The following is a 25,328-nucleotide window of genomic DNA, read 5'->3' as shown; positions in this document are numbered from 1 at the left end:
AAAAAAAAAGTTTTACAGGGGCAGACCTCCATGGCTGACCTGCTTTTTTGATCCTCTATTCTATACCTAAATCCCACCTAAGCAGAAGTCAAGCTGTCTCCAGCTTAGTTTCCTTCTTTCCCCATGAAAAGAGCAGCTGCCAAAGATGCCCAAGGCAATGTGCCACGCCCTTTCTTTTCCACTCACCTACCTCCAGCAGTACATTGCCACTTCTGCCAATGCTCCCCAGGCCCCATACCGCTCCATCTTGACATCTGTGCAAATTTTGGCTGCTCTCTGCCCTCTTTGGGGATGGAAATCCAGCAGCCCCCAGGTAGGCAGGCTGTTGGAGCTCCACCACCCCAGCCCAAGTGTTTCAGTTTGCAATGCTAAAGGTAGTACAACACTGGGAGGGAGAAGGTAATACAACACTGGAAGGAAGAAGTGTTCCCTGGCCAGAAAGGAAGAAAGGGTGGTGCATTTTCAGTATTAAAGATTCAGGTTTTAAGTGGAGGAGAGGAGGTTAGCATGTTTCCAGCAGAGGAGGAAGCAGAGAGCAACATCTGGCACTCTTGATGCCAGCAAGTTAAGGATTTGAAGAGGCAGCTATACAACGAGATCCTCCCAAACCTTCTTCACACATGAAAACAGGCATAAACCCAATCCTTATATTCGCACTCACCTCTAAAAATGCCCCCTACCAAGTTAGCTTTCCCATGCGCAAGAGAAAAGGGGGGGTCCCAGCATCACCACCTTCCCCAGTCACTGCAATGGCTCAGGCTGCCCAAGAGTCTTGCTTTGCATGATCAAAACCTTATGGTGTACACTAATTGTATGCCAAAGGGTAGCAGCATTCACACAATTATTGGACTAATCAGGCCAAAGCTGAAGCACAGAGCTCTATATTCTCTAGGAATATTCAATACGCGATATGGATCTTTTGGACTAGCTCATCATCCCAGGAGGCAGCTGCTGAAGGCTTGCAGCACTGTGATAAGGGGCAGGATGCCAGCAGGGAAGAGTGACAGAAAGGAAAAGTAGTGGCACCACCAACAAAAGCACTTCAGGCATGTTCAGCAGAGGTCAGCTGTGAAAGCAGCTGGCTAATTACTCTAACCTAGTACCACCAGCAATATCCCCAGAGGGTTTCTGGGGAAAACCCTAACCAAATTGAGCCCCAGCACACATCTTGTATTAATTTTATGCAACTCAGAATACTCACTCGATCTTAGACATGTATCTCTGGGGCATAACCAATACATATCAACATCTACAAGGGCTCCCATAAGAAGCAGAATGTTTTATTTTGCTTTAAAAGAGAAATACAGGATAGTTGTAAGGGCAATGGCAGAAAACCCTTCCTGTTTTCTTTACTGTCCTCCCAACTCTGCATGCAGCATGAGACAGACCCAGTGCAAACAGCAGTGCCTCTGAATGTATGTGGCCTCGTCACGCCCACAGAACCCATACTCTTGCTGTAGGCATGTGAAAGGGAAAAGAGGGGCAGGGAAAAGAAGAGAAAGAGTCATAGTCATCACCTTCATCTCCAGGTTCCTTCGCCGTCCACAGTGGTTCCTCTCAAACCGTTCTAGGCAGAAGCAGATTGCCAGGTAAGATCTGTAGGAGACGCCACCACGAGGAGCATATCCATGCTCTGCACGCAATTCTTCATGCTACCATCTCCCTTTTAATTGAGTTCTTTAGCCTAGGGAAGAAATTAAGGGAAAGATGTTAGACAGCCACATGAGACTGATCAGAAACCACCAGACTGGGGACTACAACCACCAGCCAGGACCACACAGCAAGTCAGTGACACAAACACCCAGAGGCTGCAGATGCTGCTGCACCCACACCACAGGCAAGGGTGTCCTGGGTAAGACCAACAACTGAGCCACCAACACCTTTAAACTCCTCAGTGTGATCAAGCAACACCTCTGTGTGCTTGAGTAAAACAGCACACAGAGCTTTATTTTGAAGACAAAATCTGGTGAAGACCTGCTGGCTGCAGAACTCCCCCAGAGTCTAACGCCAGGAGGCAGGGTCAGGGAGAGCTGGTAATGCTGAGATCAGGGCAGAAGCGCTCACCCTCAACACTGGAATTCTGGGTCCCTAAGGAGGCCTCAGCAATGCAGCCTGTATAAACGCAAGTGCAAAGCCCCTCTTGCAGATCCCGCTCCCACTAGACCGTTAATAGCAAAACCCACCACCTACACTGATGCAACGGAGCAGTGATATACTGCACTCACCCGATGACCCTTGCTGGAAACACAAAAGAGCCTTTACAGAACTTATTTTTCTAACCTCTCCCCTAATTCTAGAAGAAACTCAGTGTAACTGCAGCACATGCCCTAAAATCCTCTTAAATAAGATATTAATCACAAGACTGTTTAGCAAGTGAGAGCACACCGTCCCCTCGAAAAACACCACCTCCCATAATTATGATGCCCTGGGCAAGTTTCCAGTGTATGTGCTTGGCCTGGCATATGTTTCACCCCCAAGTCGGGCAGCTCAGCTTTCTGCTCGCAGCAGGGAACCCAAGCACTCACAGCTTACGGAGAGGTCCTAACATGCTGATATCCCAAATTACTGCCAGCTTGAACCATCCAAGGACCCTAACCCACTGCAGCACACCGCAGCAGGGGAAGGAAAGCAGTGAGCAAAAGGTAAGCTTAGGCTTTACAAAGTTTGTGTGATGAGGAAAGGGAGGAAGATAGAAAAAAGGAGAGAGGTAAAAAGCAAGAAAGGAGGAAGATAGAAAAAAGAGGGGTACTGCTCAGTGCAAAGAGATGCCAGCATGCAATGTGTTGCTGAGGTCCCACCAGCACCAGCTGGTGCCAGTTCTTGACAGGTGAGAAATAATGAAACTAAAACAGCAGTTGAGGGTTAGGTCAAAGGGGAGAAAAACAAAGAGCTGGCTGCTAGACTAAAAAATATCATTCTTTGCTTCTCCTGGCTGGCAGTGTACCTCAGCATAGCTGCACCTTTGAGAGCCACCTCACCCAGCAAGGGGTCAGCCATTACAGCAAGCAATTAGAGCATGCCCCCCTCAGGCAAGGAAATTTGGACAGGCAGACCACAGGACAGCTGTAATGCAGTACAGGAAGGCTGGATGAGTAATGGTGAGCCTGAGACTCAGTACATTTACAAGCCAGGCTAGTAAATCCCCAGCCAGCAAGCTCAGCAGAGCAGCAAGATCCCTTTGCTGCAGGCTGTGCTCACACCAGGCTTTGTGGCCTGCAGTAAGGGCACATTTAAGTCAGAGAAATGATGCAAACAGGAGAGAACAGGGATGCAGAGGAGCACAGGCAGTCAAGCAAGCCCTGCACACCAGTTGTCCAGCCATGCAGCATTTCTTCAGGGACATCACTTTTAAAAACATATGACAATCCACCTCTGGCTCCCCCCTCCCTGCCTGAGTCTGCCTTTATACGTGACTGAAAGTGAACCCAGAGATGCCATCAGAGGCGTGCAGCTTCTGCTGTGGCAGCGCCTGGGGCAGCCGCAGAGCTGGGAGAAGCAGCACAATGGCCAGCCTGCGACTGAGGGAGCTGCTCAGCTGTCTGCCCACTCCCTCCTACTAACAGGGAACGATGCTCAGAAATATTCACCGGCATCTCTGGGAGGTAAGAGGATTGAGGGGACATGCACCCCTCGCCACAGCAGGACAGCGAGATTGCCTGCTCAGGAGCACCTCTGGCAGCCCGGCTCCTTCCAGACATGCACAGAGCCCGTGCTGGGAGCCACCAGCTGCAGGATGAGCAGTGTCCCTCAGCAGAGCTCAAATCCTCAGCACTTGTCCTACAAGCTATGAGCACAAGAGTGATCAGGCCACCCCCTTGTCTTCTGGTCAAGCCTGAGTTTGACAAATTCATCAACACAGCATTTCTACAGGGCAAGCATATGCACCACCAGGAATACTAGCAGAGAGTTACTCTAAGAGAAGATACCTTGGAAGATGCCAAGGATAAGTAAGGACCCAAAATTACCCCCTCACACACAACAATGTTGTAAAAATTATCATTAATTTATCATTAATTCTTCTTCCCTCCTCAGACAGAGGATCTGTATGGAAAGATACTGGAGGATGCTGAAGGTCTAGTACCAGCCCAGGTGAGTTTATCTGCCTGAAGGGAATTAATTAATACCCTAGTAACATCCAGGCTCCAGTGTGACAGGTATGTGCACTAACAGTCAGTAATCACAGACAGTGGGACCAGGAGGCGAGAGGAGGCAGCAAGCCTCCACTGTTGTTCAGCATCCCTCCCACTGCATTGCTACCATCCACTGATCACTCAAGTGGCAGAAGTCTGCGTGGTGGACTGAGGAGCCCAGCCCCTGGCAGAACAGCCTTCTCTCCCCACGCATCACAAAACACCAAAAAAACAGACATTCTAATCCTGCACCTGATTTTGTCACAGCATACTTCCTTCATGTAGCACAAGCGCTCTCTGAATGACAGCACTGAAGCAAGGTTCTGCTTGGGTTTTTTTTCTACTGTTAAAAAAAAAAGGTGTCGTAAATAAGGCACAAAGGCCAGATAAAGTGCCATGAGAGAGGCAAATCAAAGCTGCCAGAGAGAAGTGATTCCTGCCTTGCTTCTGTTAGAGCTGCTACAAAACCAAACAAACATCTTAAACTTTTTACATCCTTTATGGCCAGACCCTTGCACAAGGTCAGACCCATGATCAAGTCTGCACAAGGGCTGAGTTCTCAGCACCAGAATTGCATTTCACAGACGTCAGAAATTATTAAGAGGAGTGAAGTCCTAGCAAACTCCCAGAAGAGCACCCAAAATTGTCTGGGTACCCTGTGCATGCCTCAGGTCCCCATCTTTACAGAGAGTCTTTCCAACAAACGCATTGCAAACTGCAGATGCTCAGACTTTTATGAGGAGCACCACAGAGAAGCATACTGGAGAACTTAGGTTTCTGTCTTTGGGGCAGGGTTTAAGTGCATAATGAGTAAAGTACAGTCTCAAGCAGCAAAAAGAAAAAAACAACCACAAATACACATTTGTTGTGCAAAATGAGCAAGGCAGCAACATGCTAAGAAGAAGCTGTGAAACCATGCAATCAGAAGCTATAGCACGCACACAAGTCAAATCTGGGCTGTATAAGTAACTTAAATGCTATCCTGCTTTCTGAGAGCCTGGCTTTGCAATCCTTTCCTCCTGCTATTGAGGCCCAGGTTGACAGCTTAACAATTCCACAAGGACACAATAATACTTGATAAACCTGCCATTTCTACAATGTAAACTGTTGCATTTATATATAAATTTTTGGCATGGCTGATGCTACTAGAATACACCTCTGAATACACCTCTGCTACAAAATGGAACCTTGTTATAAATAAATCATAATTAAAAAATTAAATCAAAGGCATGAACATAGTCTGAACTATAGGAATTCCATGAGTTGTATTCATTTTGATGGGACATAGCTTTGCTTGGTTTTGATGCCTTCAGCCTAACAAGCTACTGTTGACCCTGACTCAGTTCAATTGCTTCACAATACTGCAGGAAAAAGACTTCAGACATCAACCACTGCTGAAGCTAGAGGAGGAGAAGGCAGCAGTTTCCAGGGGAAATACAAAAGTCCCTCCACTTTCATTGAAGACACATTTCCCCTCTATTAAAGCAGCTTCTAGGACAAGCCTAGGGCTACTGCACACTGCTGCAATTAATTCCAAGTACACACATAATTTGTCCAGTTTATGCTTAGGCGGTCCAAGCTCACTTCAGAGCAACAGGTCTTTGCAAACACTGGACAAATTCAACAGCACTGCAGAAGACACAGAAGCCCAAACACCATCCCTTCTGCAGAAGAGCGGCTCAGCGGCCAAGAAAGCAGAAAGCAGTGAAGGCACTAAGGTGGTACCTTTGGCAGGGATCTGGGGATGATGCAATCACCGCTGCCAGACCTCAACCTCTTCTACCCAGAAACAGGGTTACAGCCCTCAAAGGGCAGGAACTGAAAATCCAGTTACTGATTGCTATCTTGGCCATACGCCTGGGGAAACGCATGCCCAAGTTGTGACATTATCAGGATATGCTAGCGAAGAAATCCCCTGCTATCACACCACCTTCCCATCAACAGAGCTAGAAACTCGTCTATTGAAAGGCAAGTTCAAGCAGGACTTTGTTTCCCACACTTCACCAGGGGACAGTGCAGTAACAGAAACACAGCCAACTTACACAACAGTCATGGTTCAAGCAGGAGCTACATCATGGCCATGAAGAAAGATTACCTGTGCAAGTTATGGCTAATCCAATCTCTTCCACCCAGCAGCAGCCTCACACAGGCAATACCCCAGCAGAATCCTTTTTTCACACCTACCAGCTTCGCAGAAGTTTCTCACCACTTTCCCCAGACAAGGTACTGCAAGCACGAACATTTCCATTTCAAACCCATCTTGCTCAAGATAAACTCAACTTCCTTGATCCTCCTACCTAAACTGGAGCTGAAGAACTGCTCTTTTTCCAGTGAGCAATATCAAAGTAGCTTCTCCCCAGGCTTTTTTTAAGGCAGTAGTTTTTGTAACTCATCTGCTCTGAACCATCTTCTTTTTGACACAAACACACAGCTAATAGTGTCTTGGTAACCACTATAAAAATTTTCGTTAGAACTACTGATAACACCAACAGCTAAATTCAGTTTGGGGAAAAATAATAAGTGTAACTAGAGGAAAGAGAGGCAGAACGTATCTGGACATTTGGAGGGGTTTTTGGTTTTTTGTTTGGTTTCAATTCCAGAGTTTGTTTTCATGAAACCTAAGAAAAAGAAAGCAAAGGATGTGGTGGGGCTCAAAGATGCTCAAGGATATGGCTGCTTAGGAATCTGGCAGGTGCTGAGAGAGGCTAGAAGGAGCAATACCGGAAGGAGGAGAAGGTTTCTTGGAGCATATGGTTAGCCAGGCATTTGGCCAAGGGAAAAGGTGTGCAGATTCGATATTCTGGACATGCCTGCAACATGCTCTTTAGGCTGCCCATCTAAGAAATGCTTTAAAACAATTGCAAGATTCCAACACACAGCATTAAAACATGCAATAGTCTGTGGGGCAATCTCAGATGGGGAGAAGCAGGACATGATTACCTTCTTGCCCAGCCTGAGTGTTTTCACTTCAGAAAAGCAGCCAGCGATGTAAAAGGCTAGCCACAAAAACCACACCACCAGCACAGCCTGTGGTTACCGAAATCCTGGCAGGTGAGCTTAGGGCAGAAATGGTGGGCCACGTTCTCCAAAAGTCATTGTCACCATCCCGCAGCCCCTGGGCATCAGCTGGCCGAGAACAGCATGTGTTGGGGCTGCACGCTCAGGGGATGCAGGGGGCTGGCAACACACTTGCAGCTGCTCCCTCCACTTACTGGGAGCCCTGTGTAGCATTTAATCACACCCCAGGTTTGTCTTCTTCCAGATTAGGGAGTTACGGCAACCACACGGGTGGAAGCTGGGAAGAAAGACCTGAGACCTCCTGACAGCAGCAATTGGTTTTATCAGCTCAGCTGCTGATCAGACCACTGCCGAGGCACTGAGAAGGCTGAGCACTGCTCAATAAGGGCTCTAACAGATGGGCGGTCCGAGACTCAGCTTAAAACCCTGCCGACGATGGAGCTGAGCTGTGAGCAGAAGCGGCTGTGATAGAGCCACCCATTTCCTGGCCCTGCTCCTGCAACCTCAGAGGCAGCTACCCCACTACCGCACCGACCTCCTTCGGTGCACGCATGGCAGGACATGATGTACACGCCTGAGAACACTTCACAGATGTGAAATGCTGACACCAGCAAGATGATGTTTAGGCACGAAATGAAGCATTTGAAATATTACCTGCAGGGTTTTACTTGCTGTCCTCAGCCAGCATAAAATCTCAGCTTGGAGGCTGCAAAGGAATAGTGGGGTGAAAAAGGCATTTCTATAATACCTCAAAAAAAGTCAGGCTCCCAGACTGTTGTTTGCATGGAGACAGATGGCAAAAATCAAGCCAAATTAAAGGCAGGCATGAATTTTAAAAGTATGAGTTAACATGCATTAATGACCTTGGTACACCCTCACATCTGTAGCTACGGTAAGCTTAAATTTCCTTTATTTCCATTCACCTCCAGCATGAACTAAATGAAATTTTATTAAGAGTGTTCATGCTGAAACGTAACACTATTTCTGTCATCAAATTTTACAACTAATCCTTAATTAACCTTCCTGAATTTTTCTCCTTAGATTGCAAGTATATGATCATGTATCCATCTAATTAAACAATCCATTAATATCTAATAAAATATTTATCCAATTGCACTCCCATAGTAACTAGGAAAACTTCGCAACCTTAGAACATGTAGTTCATTGAAATGCATCGGTGTTGTCCATCTGAAAGAGATGGGTGTTTTGCAAAGTGATTTGCAAAGTGGTAAGAGGTTTCCAAAATTGAGAGCAGAAAGGCAGAAGGGAGCTACGCCACACTTGAAAATTAACTTGATTTTTACCCCAGGTGCAGACTTGAAGGAGTTCCCCTTGATTTTTAAAAATGCACTTCTAACCACATTTGAAATTGCTGAGCTGCATCCACAGGACCTCAAATATTCCCAGTCCACACCCATACTACATTATAAAAGAAAACAGAAGACAGCAAGTAGTACTGCTTTGAAAAACCAGCAGATAAATCTGAATAAAAGGAGATTCCTTCTGTGCAGCTCTCCCATCTCTCTGCACTTTCCAGATGCCCGATACAACGCGTGCAGCCTTGCTGCCGGCTCAGCACAGTCAGCATGGCAGCAGTCCATGCGCACAACGCATGGGGCCACCGTTCAACGCCAAGTCTCCATCACCTTTTCAGACTCCTCAATCCATAGATGAACTACTCATTTTGCCAGATACAAGACAGCTGTTCTTTAAACACACATTAAATTAAGTTTGAAGAGCCTGAAAATGCCAATGATCTCTCAAGTTCCCACTTTGTATCATGAGCAGAAAGCCTGACTAACCCATCAGGCAAGTCATTCTTGAAGTGTCCTTCCAGCATTGCTCTTCCTTCTTTGCCAGCTGGGAACTGTCAAGTATCTCAAAATACCCTTTCATGTTACAGGCACAAGCAATATTTATTTCTATCGATCCCATTTTTGTCTTCAGGAATCCCCCTGCCTCCAACACTAAAACACATCCTTGGGACTATTTCCTTCAGCTCTGTTCCCGATTCATTCAACCTGAATCCCATCTCTGTTCCTCTAAAACCTGCCCCTGCAGCATTTGTTGGAGGTAACTCAGAGCATGTCACTTACTGGAGCAGAGGTTCCCTCTACGATGTGTTTCGTTCAGAGAGGTGCAAGGCAGCTTCCTAAAAGCAGAGTTACAGACTCCATAAAATATATGCCATCAAGCTCTGGAAGGAATTTGTTAAGGCACAACTGGTCACTGTCCTGGTTTCAGCAGGGATAGAGTTAATTTCCTTCTTAGTAGCTGGTACAGTGCTGTGTTTTGGATTTAGGAGGAGAACAATGTTGATAACACACCCATGTTTTAGTTGTTGCTAGGTGGTATTTACACTAGTCAAGGACTTTTCACTTTCCCATGCTCTACTGAGTGAGAAGGCTGGAGGTGCACAAGAAGCTGGGAGGGGGCACAGCCAAACTGGCCAAAGGGACATTCCATACCATGGGACGTCATGCTCAGTACATAAACTGGGGAAAGCTGGCCAGGGGGGGGCCGCTGCTCGGGGACTGGCTGGGCATCAGTCAGCAGGTGGTGAGCAATGGCACTGTGCATCACTTGCTTTGTGTATTATTATTATTACATTATTATTATTATTGTTATTATTTCACTTATTAAACTGTTTTTATCTCAACCCACGAGTTTTTCTCACTTCTACTCTTCCAATTCTCTCCCCATCCCACCGGGGCAGGGGAGGAGTGAGCAAGCAGCTGTGTGGTACTCAGTTGCCAACTGAGGTTAAACCACAACAGTCACTCTTTTATGATCTTCCCAGGAAAGCTCCACTCTTTCATTGACATAAGCATTTGTGACAAGTGAATTTCAAGATTGCAAGAACAGCTGTTAATAGGAAACAAACTTCAAATTCACAGACACAATTATCTGGATGAGAGCAAAAACCATCCAGCACCTTCCACACTCATAAAACATATACAGTATTTCAGACTCGCCTGTGAAAAATCAGCACACAGGAGCCAGAACACCACGTTTCCACCCCTGCTCCATTTCTGCTAATGGACCTCACTTACAAAGTGCTCAACTCCCCGACAATTCTTTATACTGAATCTCTGCTGGGGAAATTAGAGCTGGGTGGAGTATTAATACAAATTTATATAAAAATGTAAACAAAAAAATACAGTTTGATCCCAACAATTATAATCTTGTACATCCAAATCTCCAATTTCCTTAAGACCCCTTGCAAGCACAAAGGATGGCAGGATTACAGTCGGGTCATAGGGACAATCAAGAAACACAGTGATTATCCACCCCTGGACCAAAGTAAAATCTTTAAGTTACACAGAACGATACCTTAGGGGAAGGAGAAAAAAAAAACAAAAACCAACCATATAAAGAAACATATCATCCCAACTTAGCTAGCAAAGGATCACGCTAAAATTTTCAGTCTTGCTAGGCAATGCAACTCATAGCATAAGGTATCTTCTCTGAGCAGAGAAGATTATTTACTTACTTATTTAAAATACAAACTAATTGCTTTCAAGATGCTCTATGCCTGAGCTGCTCTGTTCACAAGGCACAGGGAGCTCTACTCTACCCCTCTGCTCACAGTGTTTCCTGAGGATTCTGTCTTACAAAGAAATTTAGAAAAAACAAAAAAACTCATTACTCTGGTATTGAGAGTTAAATGTTATTTCAAGACAAAAAGCAGCTCCTTGAGATTAGTCATCCGCAGGGGGAAACCATGACCATGGATCTCTTTTAGTCCCTGGGAGACCCATTTTAGAAAGTAGCCATCACTGCTGCAAGATTGCTGTGACAATTTCTATTATCATCCCATCCCACTGAGTATCAACACACTCTCCCCACAGACAGGGGACTCCACTGGCACACACAGGGTATTTGCAGAAAATCCCGTGAACATAGTCAGGCTGATTTTAATCCCTTTGATTTTCTAATCAGCAAATGCTGTATTACAAAGATACAAAGGGCAAATCATAATGCATATTGAAAAAATTAATCACTACTGTCAACAACTTCTCTTTTTCTGCAAAATTTTACAGTTGAAAAGCAAACTGCTTCATCCATCATAAGCAGGAATGGATGCAATATTTATGATGGGAGCATTAGCTTGTTTCCAGCTTCTCTCACCTCCAGGAATCCCAGGCACAAGCCCGGGCTCTGTGACAAACACACTTGCCAGTACCACGGGAGCTGGTGAACAAAGATCAGTATGCAACGTACAGACAGATTGGCACCCTGTGCTGAATGCATTTAGGTTCTCTGCTTCCTCCAGCAGCACAGAGGTACGTACCAGCAAGCAGCTTCACTCAGTTTTCAGTAGCTGCCAGTTCCCAGAGGAAACATCAGGAGCACACAGAAATGTTAGCACCGTCTGGCAAAGAGCTCCCTTCTTCTGCCTGTACAGACACACCGTTCCCAGGCAAAGGCATCTGGGGCACAGGAGTAAATGTGAAAAAGCAGAGGCCTCCCTGCCCTTCAGCATCCTGTTGGTAAAAGGGAGGATATTCTGTGCAATGTTTCTATTTTAAACAAAGATCTCAAACAGACCTTTTTTGAGCTATGAGGATGTAAGAATAAGCAAGATGCTGTGTTGCAGCTTTCTGTGCAACCTTTGTTTGAGAACAGAGGTTGTGGTAACTGGTGAGCAACAGATCATGAGCAAATATTTAAGATCATCTGACAGCTTGCTGGCAGAGTTGTAAGTTCAGAGACACCCCAAGCCAAGCACATAAGGCAGAAACTCAGCAGGCAGCTTCCAAACACTGCTGAGGGACCAGCAAACCCGAGCTAAGCAAAGGCACCACTTGGGACCTGCTGAGACAAAAAACTAGAGGACAGACCTCCCATGTTGCGCAGAGGCACTTGATCATGCAGCCCTGATACTTCTTTTACAGATGAGCTCCTAGTAGCTCATGGGACCAAATTAGATTTCATACCCAAGATCTGCAGGTGAACATGCTGCCATACACACACTCCACTTGAAAGGACCTTTACCAACCTTGGCACCAGTGAACACACCACGAAGCACATGTGCAGTCTACTGGTACATGTTGGGAAGCACACACACGCTCATACATGCACTTCTCATTGCTTCCCAGTGTCCTTCAAACTAAGGGATCTATCTTGCAGAACTGAAATCGTAACAACTGGTAGGAATGGGCTTAAGTGCTGCCTTAAAACATATAACTCACTGCTTCACAGAACCAATTCTGGACCTGCCTTTTTATCATTGTTCACCTCGTTACTCCAGGAATCAGAAGGAAAACTCACCTGTGAGTGGAACAAGCAGACGTGCATTTGCATCAGTACCATCAGCAAACCACAGGGAGGGATTTTATGGAGGAAGCTTGGGGTTCACATCTCACTAAAGGCTGAACTGCAGTGCACATTTCAGAAAGGCAACAAACCTTGACTTTTACCTATAATCAAGTGGCTCAAATATGTAAGTTTTTCCAAGGTTTTTAATCACACAAGTGATTAGAACATCTGATAACAATGATTCCTGCTGGCTAGACATCTAAGAGCACTTTATACTGAAAGCATCTCACTTCATCTTCTAGGTTTTTTAATCAGCACAATTATCATTAAAAGAATATTCAAAGGAACCACTTATATTTCACACTTCATAGACAAGTTACCAGTCAAGCAGCACAGACTTCAAGTGCATCTGAAGTCACCATGAATTTTAGTCAATCTCTACATAAACTCATTGAAAATGTTCTCCAAACACAAAGATCTCCAGCAGCTGGGCCACCTTACACTTAGAAACAAATCCCGTCCTCAGCACAGCAGTTACAGCAAAAGCTATAATATGTAGGTCAGCAATCTAAGAAGGGCTATGGTTAAAACAAAGTATCAGATTGATTCATAATGCTCTTTGATTGCTAATCCTGTGCAGAACTGTGATTTACATCACTCTAGCAAAATCCGAGGGCTATGGAAAAGGTCCGGGCATTTCGTAAAAGATCATCAAAACAATTCTGTAAGATCTTTTATCATGATCTTTCTGAATGTCGAGTTGAGAACAGGAAAATGACATTTTCACCCGAGGGCTGCGCGCGCCGCTTAGCCTCTCCTGTGGAAAAGGAGGAGGACTATGACTCTGCTGCATCATTTCTGCCCTTTCAAAAGCTGGCAATGCAACAGACCAATCAGGTCAGGAGAAACACAGGAGGTGGAAGAACTTGAGTTCAAACATCTCCTCCATGCCAGCCAACCTGAGAGCAAAGGGCAGGACAACCTGACATGGATTTTGGCCAGCACCCATTATCATCCTCCGCTTCCTCCAGCCTAGAGCAACACAGAAGCAGAGAGAGACACATGCTTTCCAAGTGCCTGTGGTTAAGGTGCCTGCATGGGCAGTATCACGCATGCACTACCTTCAGCAAAGGGCTGCCCTTCAGCGGGCCATCTATTCTCTGACAGAGGCAGGCAGGGAAATAAGCCTCTGAATATACAGTAATCTGCTTCTGCAGCCGAGTTCCTCTTGCACCACAGTCTCAAGGACAGAGTTAAAGATACAAAACATTACCAGCTGCAGCCCCTTTGCCATTCATTAGACCACCCTCAGCCATCTCACACTGGCACCTCTAATTCCTCCCATGCATTTCTAGCTCCTGCAATAGAGGAGTCCACCAGCAACCACTTTAAATTAAGATTTGAGTACTTGCCTATTTTGTCCCTAGAAAACTAGGTCTAGTGAACAACAATGCACCTCCATTTCCATGGTTTCATTTTAATCAAGTTACAGAGTATTTGCAAACAAACAGTAGCCACCAAGCAAGCAGCCTGATTATCAAAGCTTCATCAACAAATATCTGTTTGTGCAGGAATTAGGTAAAGATGATCATGTATTCCACCTGTTTTCTGAAATTTAACCTCACATTTGCTGTCAACAAGAGACACACACACCCAGCTGAGCACTGCAGCACCATTGATAATGTGGCAGCTCACTGCACAGGTTGTCTATCTCCTAAGGATGATTTTCAGGCCAGCCACCGCTTTTGCCAGAGGTCCTCCTTAGGCAGATGACCACACAATACACCCACAAAGCCCACACTAAGTCACCACTGCTGCGTATGAACACAGCCCAAAACAGAGCTCCTTCCACAGTATTTTGCCTACCTAAGGGAAGCTACCATAAAATGAAGGAAAGAAAGCCAGTGGACAGATTTATCTGGACCCAAGCTGGAGCCCTGTAAGGCTGTCCTGTCCCCAGCACCCACAGCGACTGTGCTGAAGCTCCCCGAGCACTCACACCTCGGCACCACGGAGCTGCTTGTCTCTGCAGCACGATCACCTCCAGCAGCAAACCGATTTATTAGCTAAACCAGAAGAAAACAGATGATTTGTCTAGACTCAGCACTTGCATCATCTCGAAAGCAGTGGCTTATGCAGAGGCAAGGAGATCGGCTGCCCAGAGCAGAGGGGACCTGGAGAAAGACTGCCTGCCCTCAGAGGTCCCCGTGTCTGCTGACTCCAGCCCCCCAAGCCCTCACCCTCCAACAGCAAAAGCTGCAGCTAATAGGAAAAGTTTGCCTCATTAGACACGCTTGGCTTCTGTCCCAGAGACCTTCTGGGGAAGATTCTTCCTGGGAATGTTCTTCCTCCCGGGGAACATTCAGCATCACTCATGTCTATATGAACTCCTCAGTTACTCAAACCTTCACCTAAACATTCTCTGACACTGTGACCCAGGCAAAAGGGCACGGTTGTGAAGTGCAAGGGATGTGTGCTCGTTACCTTATCTTGTCCTGGACCCTAGCCTCCGAGACACACGTGACCAAGGCCAATAACCACGTTTTGCAGCAAAAGCTGAGGCCAGAAAGCCACCCCTTTCCCCCTCAGTAACACACTTCAAGTAAGCCTGCCCCACATTGCTGGGGTCTCCTTCCACTAACTCCCCTCCAAGAGCAGGAGAATCACACAGGCATGCATCACAGTGTTCCCACGTATTTAAGGTTATCCCAGCTCTGGAAAACTATTCCACAACCCTTCGTGTAAGAAGGGTTATAAAATCCCGTTAGGTTAGCTACCAACCTTTTAGGCAAGCAGAGTCTGGTGCGTGTGCCACTAAGGAAGGAGTCGCACACTGCAAGTTATATTCATTCCTCACACATTAATAGGCAGCTCTGGTTTCTCACTCCCTCACAGCCAAGAAAATCTGCTACATCCAGCTGCCCTGCGATGGCACCTTTTCCCTCTCAGGTATTTTTGATTTGACACTGTCAGTGATTAGATCCAGTTGCAGCAAGCAGCTATAGAAACAGCATCAAGCAGCAGCAGTTTGCATTCCTCTACCTTCCTGGGTCCCCTTCCACCACCCTGGTTCACAGGGGGGCTCATAAATACAGCAAACAAGATTTGCCCTGAAAGAAAACACTAATGCATGGCAACACAGAAAACACATTAAATATTATTTTTCCCCTCTGCAGTCTGACCTGCTGTGAACTACTAAAAACAAATTTAGCTACTTCTAAAATTACTTACAGCGTATATCCCTTGCTACAACTCGTAGGTTTGTGCAGACTGACCCACACCAGCAAAGATAGTTAAATTCAGATGAGAATAAGCACAAATACGAAGAGAGGAAGGGACTGGAGGCACAAGGTACATTTTTCATTGGCATTATCTGTCTCATCCCCCAACCTGACCTCCCTCGGTGCTGGCACTGGGGCAAGCTCCACGGGCAGGATTGACTGGGTTTTCTGCTGGCAAAGCCCTGCCGAGCAGTGCCAGAACCGGGGCCAGGGCCCCGCTGCTTCCCACCGCTGCCCAGAGAGAGGAGCCCAGGCAGCGGCCAGGGCAGGTGGGATGTCTGGACAAGGCAGGGGGGACAAGCAGCCTGGGCAGCTATGGCCATGAACAACTACCACTTAGAAGTTTATATTTATGGGATTATAAGAATAAAAAAAATAATTATTATAAGAGGAATTCATAAAGTTACACCACAGCGGAGCTGGCACTTGTCAACCAAGGGAGCGCTCCACACTGCTTACTCGAGACCACTCATGGGTCTCCCCCCTGGCCGGAGCCACCCCCCAGCCCACCCATGCCAAGACCCCCGAGGGCCACGGGGCTGGGGGCAGCGCAGCCCTTCCCACTCTCCCGTGGCACCTGCACCACCACACCAGCCCTGGCCCTGCCACCGCCCACTCATGTCAACAGACATAAGTGGAAATGTCGACAGAGGGAAGCGGAAATGTCGACGGAGAGAAGCGGAAATGCTCGTCGCTTTTTTAATATTCCTTCTATGGCTATTTGAATTCCCTTCACTGTCTTATTTAAAATATTTCTTGTCTTTCCTCAGTGCCCTCGCTTTTTAAATTTTCTTTCTACATTTCTGTTTTAGTTTGCTGTCCCTATTTTTTAATTTTTCTCTTTATTTCCCTGATCCCCCTTGCTTTTCTAATTTTCTTTCTATGCCTACTTTTATGCTGTTGACTGTTTATTTTTTAATTATTTCTTGTCTTTCCTTAGTGCCCTCAGTTTTTAAATTTTCTGTCTATGTCTGCATTTTATTTTACTGTTGCTATTTTTTATTTCTTTCCTCTCTTAATCCTTCGGCTTTTAAAATTTTCTCCTATTATCTCGTTTGCTGTCACCATTTCTTAATTTTTTTTTTGTTTTTCCTTAGTGCCATCGCTTTTTAAAATTTTCTTTCTATGTCTCCATTTTAGTTCACCATTGCTATTTTTAATTTTTTTCCTTATTTCCTTAATCCTATTTGCTTCTAAAATTTTCTACTTTTATTCCATTTGCTGTCTTTATTTTTTAATTATTTCTTTTCTTTCCTTACTGCTCTCGCTTTTTGAATTTTATTTCTACATCTGTTTTAGTTCACTGTTCCTATTTTTAATTTTTCCATTTATTTCCCTAATCCCCATTGCTTTTTATATTTTCTACTTTTATCCCGTTCACTGTCTTTAATTTGCTCTCTTTTCTTTTAATTATTTCTCGTCTTTCCCTAGTGCCGTCGCTAAATTTTCTTTCTACAGTTTTAGTTCGCTGTCCCTATTTTTTAATTTTTCCCTTTATTTCCCAATTGCCTGACGCTTTTTAAATATTCTTTCTACGTCTACTTTTTTTCCCATTCCCTGTCTTTTTAAAATTATTTCTTCTTTTCTTAGTGCCCTCGCTTTTTAGATTTTCTTTCTGTTTTAGTTCGCCGTTGCTATTTTTTTCCTTATTTCCTTAATCTTTCTTTCTACCTTTATCCTGTTCACTGTTTTTATTTCTTCATTATTTCTTGTCTTTCCTCAGTGCTCTCACTTTTAAAATTCTCTTTCTATGTCTGCGTTTTCATTTGCTACCAATATTGTTTAATTGTTTCCTCTCTTAATCCCTTGGCCTTTAAAATGTTGCTTCTATGTCTACTTTTATCGAGTTTGCTGCCTCTATTTTTAGTTCTTTCCTGTCTGTCCTGTACTTCATCCCTTTTTATATTTTCCTTCTACGCCTACTTTTGTCAAGCTCCCTATCCCTATCTTTTTATTTGTTTCCTGCCTGTCATGTAGCCCATCACTTTAAAAATTTACTTTGTATGTCTCTGTTTATTGAGTTTGTTGACACCATTCTTTAATTTTTTTTTACTTCTCCTAGTCCTTATTGCTTTTAAAATGTTCTATGTCTACTTTTATCCCATTTGATGTCTTCAGTTTTTAATTATTTCTTGTCCTTCCTTAGTACCGCCCTTTTAAAAATTTTCTTTCTACGTCTCCATTCTAGTTTGCTGTCCCTATTTTTGAAGCTTTTCATCCCTTAATCCCTTGGCTTTTAAATTTTTGTTTCTACCTCTACTTTTATCTACTTTGGTGTCCCTATTTTAAATTTTTTCCTGTCTGTCCTGTACCTCATTGCTTTTAAACTTTTCTTTCTGTGACCACTTTTATCAAAGTGGTCCTATCCTTATTTTTTAATTCTTTCCTGTCATTTAACATGTTGCTTTTAAATTTTCTATGTCTGCTTTTATCCAGTTCACTGACTTTATTTTTTTATTTCTTGCATTTCCTTAGTGCCCTCACTTTTTAAATTATCTATGCCTTTGTTTATTTCACTTGCTGTCCCTATTTTTTAATTCTTTCCTTTCTTAATCCCTTAGATTTTCAAATTTTGTTTCTATGTCTATTTTTATCAAGCTCCCTATCCCTATATTTTATTCCTTTCCTGTCTGTCATGTACCCTGTTGCTTTTAAAATGTACTTGCTATGTCTCTGCTTATTTAGCTTGCTGTTACTATTTTTTAATTTTTTCCTCTCTTAATCCCATGGCCTTTAAAATTTTTTTACGTCTACTTTTATTCAGTTTTCTGTCTCTATTTTTTAGTCTTTTCCTCTCAATCCCCATCACTTAAAATTTACTATGTTTCTGTTTATTTAGTTTGCTGTCCTTATTTTTTTTATTTTTTTCCTTTATTTTCCTAATCCTTCTAATATTTTCTGTCTCCTTTTATCCAGTTCACTGTACTTTAATTTTTTTCGTCTGTCCTTTACACCTTTGCTTTTTAAATTTTATTTCTATGTCTGCGTTTTAGCTCGTTGTCCTTATTTTTCAATTTTTTTCCTTTATTTTCTTAATCCTTTTTTTAAAATGCCCTTTCTTTGTCTGCTTTTACTCCGTTCACTGTTTTTATTTTTTAATTGTCTCTTGTCTTTCCTTAGTGCCATCACTTTTTAAATTTTCTTTCTATGTCTACTTTTATCAAGTTCCCATCCCTATTTTTTAATTCTTTCTTGTCTGTCATGTACCTTGTTGGTTTTTAAATTTACTTTATGTGTCTCTTAGTTCGCTGTCCCTATTTTTTAATTTTTTCCTTTATTTCCTTAATCCTGTCACTTTTAAAATGTTCTTTCTATGTCTACTTTTATCCAGCTCCTGTTTCTATTTTAATTCCTTCCTGTCTGTCATGAACCGGATTGCTTTTCAAATTTTTTTTCTGTGTCTACTTTTATCTGGTTAACTGTCCGTATTTTTCAACTTTTTACTCTCATAATTATTTTTGTTTTGAAATTTTGTTTCTAGGTGTACTTTTATCTCGTTTTCTGTCTCTTTTTAAATTTTTTCCTGTTTCCTGTATCCTGTTGCCTTTACAATGTTCCTTCTATGTCTACTTTTATCAAGATGTCTCTCCCTGTTTTTTAATTGTTTCCTGTCTGTCCTGTACCCTGTTGCTTTTAAATTTTCTTTCCTCATCTACTTTTATCCAGTTTGCTGTCTTTATTTTTATTTCATTCTAGTCTGTGTCGTACCCTGTCGCTTCTTAAATTTTGTTTCTATGTCTTTATTTAGTTTGCTGTTCCTGTTTTTTAATTTTTTCCTTTATTTCCTTAATGTTGTCACTTTTTAATTTTTTTTTCTACGTCCGCTTTTATCTAGTTCCTGTCCCTATTTTTTAATTCTTGTCTGCTGGGTACTCTCTCAATTTTTCAATTCTTTTTCTATGTATCTGTTTATTTAGTTTGCTGTCCCTATATTTTAATTTTTTCCTCCTTTAATGCCTTCGTTCTCCCAATTTTTTTATATATCTACTTTTATCTAGTTTTCTGGCCCTATTTTCTGATGGTTTTCTCCTCTGCCTTGTACCCTTTTGCTTTTTAAATTTTCTTTCTACGTCTACTTTTATCAAGCTGTCTATCCCTATTTTTTAATTTTCTTGTTTTTCACATACCATGTTGCTTTTTAAATTTTCCTTGTATCTTTTTTTTTTCCCCCTCTTCTTTCGGATCATCCTGAGGCTTTAGAGGGTCTCCTCAGCACACTTTTATCTCTGGAGCGTAATTCATACCCCTCTCGGTTTGTCAGAACATCTCCTCGGGTCACGCCTCTTCCTCAGAGCAGTCTTTTTGTCCTCTCCTCCATCTCGCTCGCCTCCAATGGGACAGCGTCTCCCTCGCAACATCTGTACTCTGTTCAAATCCCCTCTCGAGTACCTTTGTGCCCTCAAGCCGCCTTCTGTCTCTCCGGCCACCTCAGCACCCCTCTATTTCTGTCACAATGCTTCCTGCAAGCGTCCTTGTGTTCCATAGCCATCCTTCAGTTCTGCAGCAGGATTTGTATCTTTCTTATTCAGAGACAACTCTTCCTCAGGCTTTCATTTTGCCCTAGAGCACTCTACCTTCCCTCTGCCATGTCGGATGCCTCCATTCGGTCCCCGGTCTCCTGAGGACATCTGTACTCTGTTCAAATCCCCTCCCCAATACCTCATTGCATCAGCAATCCTTTGTTTGTCTCTATGGCCACATTCCGCCGTCTTCCAGAGCCCTCTCATTCCTGTCACAACACCTCCCGAGACTGTCCTCATGCCCCACGGCACCCTTCAAGCTCTGCAGCCCTCTTTGTGTCTCTCTTATTCAGACAGAACCCTTCCTCAGGCTTTCTCTGTGCCCCAGAGCTTTCTTACCTTATTCACTGCCATCTAGGATGTCTCCATTCAGTCGCTCATCCCCTGAGGACATCTGTACATTGTTGGGGGGACACTTTCTTGAGTTTTGTGTTGTGTCCCAGAGCCTTCCTCTGCCTCTCTTTCACTCTCAGCACCCTTCTCCCATCATCATGCCTCCCGAGGCCGTCCTCCTGCCCCACAGCCTTCTTTTGGCTCTGTGGTGCACTTTGCACCCTTCTTGCTCCTTGAAAACCTTTCCTCATGCCATCTTTCATCTCCAGACGCTCATGTTGTCCTCTATGCTAGCTAGGATAACTCTGTTCAGTCCCCAGTCCCCTGAGGACATCTGTAGTCTGTTCAAATCCCCTCTGGACTTTTTCATCGTGTCCTCGAGCCTTCTTTTCCCTGTCCCTCTCAGAACCCCTCTGCTACTGTCACGATGCCTCCTGAGGTCTTGGATGTTCCCCACAGCACACTTTTAGCTCCGTAAGCCCCCTTTGGACTTGTTTTGTTGCAACCACACCTCTCCTAAGATCTCCATTCCCAAAAAAAAGCATGCTTTCTTCTCTGTGCCATCTAGGATGCCTTCCGAGACCTTCCTCGTGGTCCATATCCATCTTGTAGCAGTTTACAATCCTATGCTATATAGGATTCCTGATTCAGTCCCCAGCCACCCGAGACCATCTCTACTCTGCTCCGATGATCACCTGAGATCCTCCTTGTCATCCCCAAGCCTTCTTTTGTCTGTCAGCCCCCCTCAACACCTCTCTCCTCACAGTCACGATGCCTCCTGAGACCCTCCTCATTCTCCACAGCACCTTGTAGCACTTCATCTCCCTTTCCATCTTTCTTGTTCCGTCAGAGCCTGCCGTCTTTTTTTGCTACGCAGCGCTCCTTTATCTTTCTCTCTGCCATTGAGGGTGTCTCCATTCGGTTCCTCTCACTCGGTCATCTGTAGTTTGCCTGGATGCCCTCCTGAGACTCCAAGGCCCTCACTGTGTCCCCAAGCCTTCTTTTCTTGCCCTGCCCCCTCCAAATTCTTCTACTCTCTATAACAATGTCATCTGAGTCATTTCTTGTACTCCACAGCACTCTTGTAGCTCCCTTTCGGGGTTGTTTTTTTTGTGCTCTTCAGAGCACATTTGCTAAATGGCACATCCTTTGCCATTTAGGATGCCTCCATTCAGCCCCCAGCACCCTGACGACATCTATACTTTGTTGAAATCCCCTTCAGAGTTTCTCGCTGTTATCTGTGAGGCTTCTTTGGTCTCTCAGGCCCCCTCAGGACTCCTCTGCTCCCATTGCTGAGCTCTCATGAGACATCCCCTACGTCCCAGAGCCCTGTTCTAGCTCGGGAGGGCACTCTGCACCCCTCTTTTCCCATCAGAACCCTTCCTGAGTCCACATCTGTTACCCCAGTCGGTCTTTCTGTCCTCTCACGTATTTGGTGCACCTCCATTCAGTCCCCTGAGGACAGCTGTACTTTGTTCAACTTCCTTCTCTGCTCATTGCATCCCCAAGACTTCTTCGGTCTCTCCGGCCCCTTCGGGACCTCTCTAATCCCTGTGACGATGCCTCTTGTTCTGTCAGAACCTCTTCCGAAGCCACCTTTGTGCTCCACAGCACTGTTTGTTTTCTGTCTTATAGTATGTTTCTATGTGGTATCTGGTACCCAAAGATGTCTATCGTTGGCTCAGATCTTCTCTTGATTTTTTCAGAGAAGGCAACAGTCTTCATCTATTTTTATCGATGCAGCTCCTGATGTGTATTTTATTGTGTTTTCAAATTGATTTTTGTTTTAGCTACTTAGGTGTTAATTGGGCTGCTTCATACAGCTTCTGATAAATTTCTTGTATTTCCATGGTTTTTTTGTGTTTTCTGTCCTTTGGGACTCATCTAGTTCTGTTAAGGGAGTCAGTCAGACAGGCTGTCGAGGTGACTCTGAATCATTGGTCATTTACCGTAAATAATTCACTTAGCAATGAGAAATATTTTTGAGAAGGAATTTTTACAGGATCTAATTCTGCTTTGTCGTTCAGTCCTATCCAGAACGTAGTTCTGGGAGAAGTTAGGTAGCATGCATGGTCTTGCTAGAAATGAAGTGTAGCCCCACAGACTTTTGGAGTTTTTTATAGGCAACTAAAGCACGTAATTTTTGATAATAACACTATTACTGCATTTAATGAGCTAATTTCCTACATAGCTTAGTATGACATCTATCTTATTCTATCTACCCCCCAGAAAAATTAATTCCCTACCTGGTCACATTGCTGATGTAATAGATGTAGCTGCAGTAAGAGAGCAGGTATTGTCATTTCCAGTAAGGGTCACTTTCTCCATTCAGCACTTCGCACACTGCAAACTTAAGGCAAACAAGCAAACTCTCTGCTGCTCCTCCGGCCGCCTTTAGGCCTCCGGGGGTGGTTGGTCCCTCCCCTTTCCCAGGGGGTTGTGGGAAGGGTGGTGGGTGGGTCCCGGGGTATATGAGCCACCGCCTCGGGTCAGGGAGCTCATTCTGCTCCTGGGCTTCTCTGGTGTCAGTGCTTTGCTGTTCCTTCAGTTAATTGCAGCATTTGAGCTGGCTAAAATATGGGGCAGATGTGTTTTGACTTTTAGAGAGGCAGAAGCATCTGAGGTAAGAGCTTCAGGACCAGCCAAGGTTAAGCAGCATATATAGCGGAAAGTACACTTGTATGCAGCTTTCTTCTTATTGGGTCAATAATTTTATATTGAGCATTCAGGGGTAGCAAGATGGTTTAATAGTATTTATTATTCTAGGTACATTACCTTTTCCTGGAATTCCTGACTTTATTGAAGATGGAACCTTGTCTTTTTATCAGTTTTGCTGTATGCTATTTAAACTGCTGGTATTATTCATCTTAATAGGACTGATGGTGAGATTATTTAGCAGGGCTTAGGGTGAGCATCTTGTATGCATCTGTATATGGAGTTTTAGTGTTACTTGAGAAAGCAGGGGGGAGCTAAGCCGTAGTGTCTTTCAGGGTATGAGATGGCTCATCGCCTTTTCCGATTGCCCTCAGAGTACCACGTTGTCCCTAGAACCTTTGCTGCTTGCAGCACGTCCCTCATAGATCATAAGCATCAGGACTTCATTTATCTTGCGGGCCTGTAGCAGAGCCCAGAGTCTGTGGGAAGACAGAAAATAGGAGATGCCCGCAGAATGTAGGGTACAGCTCAGGAGAGCAGCTCCCGAGGAGCGGCCGGTGGAGGGCGTTCAGGGGCTGCAAATACAGGGAAGGAGCTGTCAGGAAGGAGTGGGGCTTTTGCCCTGGCAGTTCAGGAGAGGAGAAGGGGTTTCAAAAGTTTTGGGACTGGGGGATGGTTGGGAAAGGGAAGAGGATTCGTCAGCCTTTCTCAGATTGATTTTTTGCAGTTAGATTTGAGTGCCCCCCCCCCCCCCCCCCCCCCCCCGCCGGCGTGGTGCCCCCCGCCCCCCCCGCCGGCGTGGTGCCGCCCGCGCCCGCCCCCCCCCGCCCCCCCCGCCGGCGTGGTGCCGCCCGCGCCCGCCCCTCCTTGGGCAGCAGCAGTTCTGTTGCTGCTACAGGCAGCCACTTTTTCAAGTGCAGGGGGCCGGGACAACAGGCACACTTCAGTCGGAACTAAGACGTTGTTCTCTGGGGACTTGGTGCAGGGAAAGCTGAGGTACGTTCTGCACTGCCAATGGCTCTTCACAAGGGAACCGTGCTCTGGTTTTAGCAGAAAAAGATGTCAGTCACAGGCAGCCACATATCACTGTGCACAGCTATTTGGCAGGTGTCTTGCTTGTTCACAGAGGCGTATTTCTTGCCTTGCAGTCTTGATGCCAAAACAATCAGGGGTTCAAGTTACAAAAGCCTTTTGACATCTAAGCAAGATGACAGCTAGATTTCTACCAGCACTGTATTTCAGCTGTGTTGCTAGCTGAATATGGCTTCTAGGCCAGAAGATATTTAGAGGGGTCTGAAATAAAGAAACCAAGTGTTGAAGTGATTGTTTTAAGGAGGCAAATTAGGCAGCCAAAGGAACTGAGCTGCTCACCTGACACAGTGGCAGAACAGCCCATCCAGCCTACCATGTATTGCGTGTTGCAGGCACAACTGTGACACTTGCTGGTAGGAGCGGCAAGGAGTGCAGAGCTACGCTCCTGTACAGAGCAAAGATGGAACCTCCAGGGCTCTGTGGTCATCTGCTGGGGACATCTAACATACCAACGTGCCTCTTTGCTTTCCCTGCTTCATGTCTAATTACTTTGCACGCTGGAGGGCAGGGTGGTAAGTAACATTGTGCAGTGTCTCTTATGTGAGTGACAAGCCCTGCACAGGAAGCCTTGTGTGTATGCAGGATTAGGAGAGCAGAGTACTAACAGCACAGAGGTGAGGAAAGGTGCAAACAACCCAACAAAGCCTGAGGATCACCAGCGTATCGCTCATGTGCAGGTCAGCCACTTGTATCTGGTCTGCTCGGACATGCCATTTCCTGCTAAACAGAGCTGCCTCTCTCCTGCCTTCAGGATGTCATCTGTGTTGCCTTTTCTTTTTTCTTTTTTTTAAATCCCTCCCCAGCATCTGTGGACTCACTGCCATCACTCCCACAACCCTTATGTCACGTGTGGACCCGTACAGCAATCCCTGGGGCTTACTCCAGGGGATAAAAAAACCTGTTCTGCAGGTTCCCTGTGCTGCTTCTCCTCTCTAGGTAATGGGTTGGGGGGGCACGGACAGAAACAACCACCAGACTTTTAAAGCAGCCGAATGCAAAGCACTGACATGCCTGAGCCACTAGGATGCTTTTTGGTA

General features: G+C 44.9%; 1 protein-coding gene across 3 annotated transcripts in view; it reads right to left on the bottom strand.

The window, feature by feature from the left end:
* ST6GAL1 (ST6 beta-galactoside alpha-2,6-sialyltransferase 1) overlaps window positions 1–22,915 on the bottom strand; it is a 78,198-nt gene extending 55,283 nt beyond the window's left edge. For all 3 annotated transcript variants that reach the window (XM_076340817.1, XM_076340819.1, XM_076340818.1), the window contains exons 1-2: window positions 22,791–22,915; window positions 1,518–1,684 (exon numbers count right to left, since the gene is read on the bottom strand). The gene's annotated coding sequence lies outside the window, so the exon portion shown is untranslated. The remainder of the gene's footprint in view (window positions 1–1,517; window positions 1,685–22,790) is intronic.
* Window positions 22,916–25,328: the final 2,413 nt, after the last annotated feature.

This window comes from Aptenodytes patagonicus, chromosome 6, assembly GCF_965638725.1.
Source record: "Aptenodytes patagonicus chromosome 6, bAptPat1.pri.cur, whole genome shotgun sequence".
NCBI classification, from domain to species: Eukaryota; Metazoa; Chordata; class Aves; order Sphenisciformes; family Spheniscidae; genus Aptenodytes; species Aptenodytes patagonicus.
The sequence above is the reverse complement of the archived record's forward strand: the minus strand, read 5'-3'. Positions and strand labels throughout refer to the sequence as shown.